The sequence below is a fragment of the Rhamphochromis sp. 'chilingali' genome (assembly GCF_963969265.1).
Source record: "Rhamphochromis sp. 'chilingali' genome assembly, chromosome: 5".
In the NCBI taxonomy this organism is placed as follows: Eukaryota; Metazoa; Chordata; class Actinopteri; order Cichliformes; family Cichlidae; genus Rhamphochromis; species Rhamphochromis sp. 'chilingali'.
Window position 1 is genome coordinate 27,044,111 of NC_137932.1, and position 6,661 is coordinate 27,050,771.

General features: G+C 39.1%; 1 long non-coding RNA gene across 1 annotated transcript; it reads left to right on the forward strand.

The window, feature by feature from the left end:
- Nucleotides 1–1,827: 1,827 nt before the first annotated feature.
- On the forward strand, nt 1,828–5,807 carry LOC308397344. The gene is made up of 3 exons (XR_013971729.1): nt 1,828–2,223; nt 2,313–2,469; nt 5,554–5,807. It is a non-coding gene; the product is annotated as an uncharacterized lncRNA (long non-coding RNA).
- Nucleotides 5,808–6,661: the final 854 nt, after the last annotated feature.

A 6,661-nucleotide genomic window follows, 5' to 3' on the forward strand; every position in this document is an offset into this window, starting at 1 on the left:
CATACCACTACACTGCTCCTGAAAGTTTGCTCATACACACGTGAAGACCAAACTAATGAAAGCCAAAGAGGCAGATAGAAGACACGGCTGGAAGGCTGAGCACAGCCGCAACATGAAAACCACTGACAAAGGAAGTGAAATGATCTGCTGGGAACTCTGTGGTCCTGGCTCACCAGGAAATCACCAGAACACCACCAGAGACCTGCGCTATGAAACAAGCTGAACACAGCCCAATATCTCCTTATCGTGTGTTATGTGAGTGATAAGGGACCGAGCCAAAACCTGCTTTAAATTCCAGGCCTCAGATGAACAGGTATAACTTGCACAAACTAACCAGACAGTCCCGTTAAACAGGGTGCTGATGCGTCGACAGTAAACACAAGCAGGTAACCTGTAGGATTACAGAAACCTCAGAGAACTTTAGCAAGAGAAAGATCACCAACAGAGCTAACACCTGACGTTTAAAAAGTGAGGCAGCATAGTTTTATGATTTATCCTGTAGTTTTTTCATCTTCCATTCAGTTATGAAATATGCAGGATTTGGAGGAGAGGACGGGAAGCTTTAGTTGTACTTTGACTGATCACATTCAAGCAGATCTTCACTGGTTTACTCAACAAGTAAACAGTTTATTTGCCGAAATTAAATGTCAGAAACATCTGCAATGCTCTAATTTCAGGTTAGCTTTTAAAATGTAAAATCTATGGCAGTAAATGATGATGAATGGAAGGCCCTCAGAGGGCATGTCAGCAGGGGGTTTTCCAGACCGAGCACTGTCTGGACCGAGCTAAAATTCAAACTGATGTTTTCTGGCTGGAACAAAAAAGATTTTTTTTTGGGCACCTTGTGGGATCTTTACTGGTTTCAAGTGTCGATTGTTGTAATGAGACGCAGAAGCAGTTCAGGATTTGCAGCCCTCTGCAGTTTTCTGGATCAGAATTCACGACTTACTTTTTTCGTTTGGAGGTGAATTTCCCAGATAAGCAGAGTATGATGCATCGCTGTTTACTGCCCATCTCTTGACTGCTCTCCCTCCGCTCCTCTAGTTTCAACATCTCCTTTGACATTTCCTTTTCCTGCTTGTGAAGTGATGAGCGCTCATGATAAATATCTGGAATATGAACATACACCCTGTTTTCCTGTTGCACTGTGAAACGTGAACAGACCATGAATATTAATCAAATTCTTTTTCACTTTGCCAAGGGAAAAGGAGAACTTCCCTTCAGTAAGACTCAGCAGCAAATGTAAATCTTCAGTGCCTTGCTCAAGGACATGTGTGCAGGCTATTAGTAAAGGAAAAAAAAGAACAGTTAGCCTCAAATAAATCTTAAATATAGCAAATGGTGCTGATTCCACAGCGGTAACAATCCTCTATTTGTCAGTTCACTTCTGTTTGCATTAAAAAAAAAACTGATTCTCTGTTTTTATAAACATGAAGCAATAATTTTGTGCAAAATGCAACAGAAATATATAATATTAACAGTTTTTATCAAGGAAAATATAGTTGGTATATACAGAATTTACAACAGTCAAGTCCATTTTTTTTGTTTTTCCTGAATCATGTGTGAAAAATCATGTCTGATTTTAACGATCATGATGTGCAGTATTTGTTTACAAGCAGATATTTCTCGAGTTTTTTTCAATGTTTTAATGAAAGCATTACATAATGTGGATGATAGAATCCAAATCTACAGTTACACTTTCCTATTAAACATTCTGGTCACTCTGAACTTCTGATATAAATTTATTGATGCATTTTTTTAATACAAGCCATCATGAGGACGTGTGCAGAAATGTTTAAAAAGTGTGAGGCTGAATACATCATGTAACCCAGTGAGTTTACACGACTCAGTAATGCACTACAACATGTTATTGTTAATTGGGATTTATCATTACTCTGTTAATCACTGAGTTGATCAAAAATAAATCAATAATAAAAGATAAATACTATAAATATAAGAATAAAACCCAAAGAGTATATTTAACACCCCTACTGGTTAGGAAGGAACAAGCCCCGCCTTCCCCTGCTCTGTACCGTCACGTGCTCAGACACAGAGAGAGACGGAGGTGCAGGAGACCATCGCTGATTTTCACCGCCAAGCTTTTTGCTGGAAAATAACTATTAACTTGATAAATTGAGCAAATATCCATACCGGAGATCTGCATGGACCTTGGAGAAACGGACCTGATTTATTGTGAACATTTCGGACCTTGAAACCATCGCGGTGAGTCAGAAGCTGTTAAGGTAACCTTGAAGCTAAAAAGCTAACAAGAAGTTAACAGGGAATATAATGGCCCAATTTCAATGTTGTAGATCTGCGCGGGAGCGGATGAAGTGGACAAGATCCTCTCTGAGAGTTGAACAAGATCCTCTCTGAGAGTTGAACAAGATCCTCTCTGAGAGTTGAACAAGATCCTCTCTGAGAGTTGAACAAGATCCTCTCTGAGAGTTGAACATTAGAAGTGTGCTGGTGAGTTAAACTGGGACTGGGCGAATCAGGCTAATAGGGCTTCGGAGCGTGATGTCACGGGGGTGGGCGTGGAAAGGATTTTGGCCCGATTCACCATTTTGGGGGTCTAAGCTAGGAGCGATAGCATAGCCATGGTTCGTACTTGCTGTGTGCTCGGCTGCAATGTTCGATCTTACGACCGGCACGGGAATAAGGTTGGATTGTCTTTTTATGCTTTCCCAACCTGGAAGCGACATGAGGCAGCTCGTGTATCGATGTTACCAAACGAAGGCGTCTAGCCTGGATAGCAGCTGTGAGATGAGCTGACGTGCAGCTCTCTTCCATCTCCAAATATCTGTTGGTGCTCCAGACATTTTCATTCCGGTAAGTTCTAAATATGTTCATATCTCTCTTTATAGCCTATTAGTTTCATTTTCGATGCGCTCTGAGCTCATAGCAAATTAGAACAAACATCCTACTGAGTGATTTTGCAGAACTACCGTCTATTTATAGAGTTGCTAATTATTTGGCATTATTGCAGCAAACCAGCCGATGAAATGGATGAAACATCATGACTGGTTTCCAGCGCTACACGAGGGACCTGCTTCAAACAAACCACCATGCCAATCAGATTACTTCTTCCATGTGAGGGTGAAGAGGTGACCCTTCTGGATAAGATGGTGAAGGTTTGCTGCGTTTGGTGAACAGTGTGATAATAAAACCAGAGAAGAATGAAACCTGCTCCTGTTAAATGTTCTTAAGTCTTGTGCTGTTATTACTTTATTTACTGTATCTTTTGAAAAAATGTTAGTAGTGGGTGATATCATGTAAACACTCATGATTTGGTGTAAACATTTTGTCATTTGTAAACTGTAAATGACATGGATTCTACACTGTTACTGATGTGATGTTCTATAAAGTGGTTTTAATAAAAAAAAAAAAAAAAAAAGGCAAAATAATTTAGTTTCTTTATTCAACTTTTGAACAGTGGGACTCAGTCAGTACATATTCAGTAAATGCAAATTATTTACACAGCAGTGCACTACAGGCATACATCTAGACCCCTAGATAAAACATGATGGCATTATAGCAGTGACAACTCCTCCACAGTAGCAGGTGGGGTTTTTCTTTTTTGAGGACGGCTCCTTTTACCTGTCACTACAGATGGTCTGTGTATGTTTTGATCAAGAGCCTTTTTTTGGGCAGCTGAAGAGAAGTCGTCTATCTTATGGCCAACCTCTGGGTGTATCTTGGTATTATTACCAGGCAAAACCCAGTATGCAGGTTCATCTGTAACAGTCCTTGTGCCACGGATCAACACTGTTCCGTCTACTTTAGACAGAAGAGCAGCGACGTGGGTGCAGGTCTCTGCGACTCCGGCCATACAGGTGCAGCGGGCGGCTTCAACCTTCCCTGTGATGCTCACAGTGACCCATGGCTGCAATGCTGGTTCATTCAGTCTTAGAGTGAAACACACACAGACAAAGTTCATTTAAAGACAAGAACTATGAGCCAAGGCCGACACAAATGTGTTTAATCTACTTTATCATAAATGTAACAAAGTGTCAAGAAAGTTAGCACATACATGTAATTTTTCATTTCTTTATGTGTCCATCTATAGAACGCTGCATGTTATAGTCTAAATCTGTCTGTTCTGTCAGAAACCTGCCTGCAGAAAATGAACCTAAAGTATGTAATGCAAGGATGTCATCACTTTAGAGATGGAGAAAGCATAAAGTGACAATTATGAATCACTTAATATGTTAAGGAGATTCTGCAGGTCATTAATCAAAGTATAAAACTAAAATAAAATGTATTTTTAGTGACACAAGATACAAATATGGAAGCAAGATGTATAATTAGAATTATTTATAATAAACATTAATAAATCATTGCAATTTCTTTAACCATAGAGAATAACTAAATCCTTCAGGACAGTGTCTCATCAATGCACTGAACTCACTATGTTATCCACCTAACAGTCTCCACATGTTCTCACTGTAATTTCCCCTCATGAATGAATTTATGCTGCAGTAATCTGAATGTTTGCAGGGAAATCAAACGCATTTCACTCGCTGTACTCGAGCTGACTTACCTTTGATTGAATGACGACTTGTACGCGCTGACTCCACAGATAAGGTATGAAATATATCAGGCTACGTCAATAGCGGTTGGTCTTCAGGGTTTCTACTCCACGGCCGTATTTCATACGGGTCCACATTTCCAATGCACGCTATTTTCTGCAAGTACCGCCGCTTCGCCTCTGGACGCAATCGGTCTCTATACAGTCCATTCTCTTTTAAGCTGCTTTTAAGCATCTTGTAATCGTCGTTCCAACACAGTGTGTTTGATTTGATTCGTAGACCCCGAAAATGCCGCCGCGCTCCCACAATGCATTGCGGCGTGACGTCAACTCCGAAGCCCTATTGAAAGCTAACTAGCCTAATGCTCATAGCTGCAGCTGTAGCTGACCACGTTTTCACTGTGGGAGAACACACGGGGTTTCTCATGGAGTTCAGCCATTTTGAGCACTCAGCTTGTGTGCTGATGATATTCTAGTATTACTTGTTGAATATTAAATGCACTAAAATTAGATGATGGAATAAGTTAATGTTGATCTTAAAGGTCATGAATCTACTTTATTTTGTTACATTTGATGCTCGAGCGGCACTGGATAGATGTCCGTGTGTATTCTTACTGTGCTGATACGTTACCACATACTGTAAAACTACAGCCTGTGGGTTTTTGTATATTCTTTTCATAATTTTATTTTGTACATTGAGTGTAAATAATATATTGCTTCATTGCTATGCAGTGTATAGCAATGCTCCTGTAATTCAGTTAAAGGGCAATACTGTAAAAAACCAATCTACCATAGTTTATGGTTTATTTCTGATTTCTGATAGAAATGTGCACCTTGATGATAGAATAAGCTGATTGTGATTTAAAGATTGCATTCATGATTAAGATGCACTGTATAGACTATAGTTAGAAATTAGAATTAATGTTTTGTGCTTGTTTTGTTATAGCACTTATATTATTTACATATGGCCATGTATATCTTTAGAGTGTGAACTGAATTAGTAATAGTCCTGTTGTTTACAGGCTAGGTTTTTTTTATGGGATCGTGAGACCTGGATCTCTTCCTGACGAGGAAGATGGCGAGCCTTTCCCTTTGAACCGAACCACAGCCATTCCGAGTTGGCCCAGAAGGGCAGGTTGCTCTTCTCTCACGAACAATCGCAACAGTGCGGTAGGACGAAATCTCACCAATCACAAACTTTTGACCTGTTGGATTTGACTTGACTGAACACTGACTATTAAGCCGGCAAGACTGACATATCTGAGCTCAGATAGGATTCTGATTGTTATTATTATTGCTGTCACTGTATTTTATTTTATGTTTTCATTCCTGTTCATGAAATGCTGTTAAATTGTTGCTAAATAGTTTAATACAATTCATAGCAACTTTACCTGTGGCTCCAGTCATTCTTCTCCACGCAACTCACTATCCCTCCTACGAATCTAGCTATTGGCCCATTCTCTCCATCTTACTTTAATTTCCCCTACCCTATCCTGTACTGGGCTACAATCACATTTCACCTGTTTTTCTCGTTTCATGCTCATTTGCTGTTTTGTTAGTTTGAGTTTGGTTTATGAAAAATTGCATTCGGATTCAAATGTGCCTCATTGTGATTTACATTGTATCCAACAGTGAAAATGAACGGTGAAACTAAAACATGCTTATCTTAAATGACACCTTCAGAATGACACCGTCCTCTCGAATGAGTCATTATGAAATCATAACTGTGGATTTATGTTTTATAAATCACAATATACAAAATCAATATGTGCCACTGTTAGTTATAAAACAATATACATCCTTAAACATTACTTATAACAACAAGTATTTACTGTTAGTATTCTCAGTTCAACACAGGCTTCCAGTGATTTGGAAATTGTAATTTTTCTTCTTTCTTTTTTTTTTTTTTACATTTTACGATGTCCAAACTCTTTTAAGAAATTGGGCTGTGATTCGTTTTTTCCTGTCTTAATCCACTTTTCAGCTTCCACATAACATTTGAAACGGATAAATGAAGACTATTTCATTTTGACGTGCACGCCTGACTTCTCCAGCAGATGAACCTTATGCATATATATGTTTTAGAAATGGGGCCAGATTACATACAGTCTGTAATAAATCCCAGGCTCC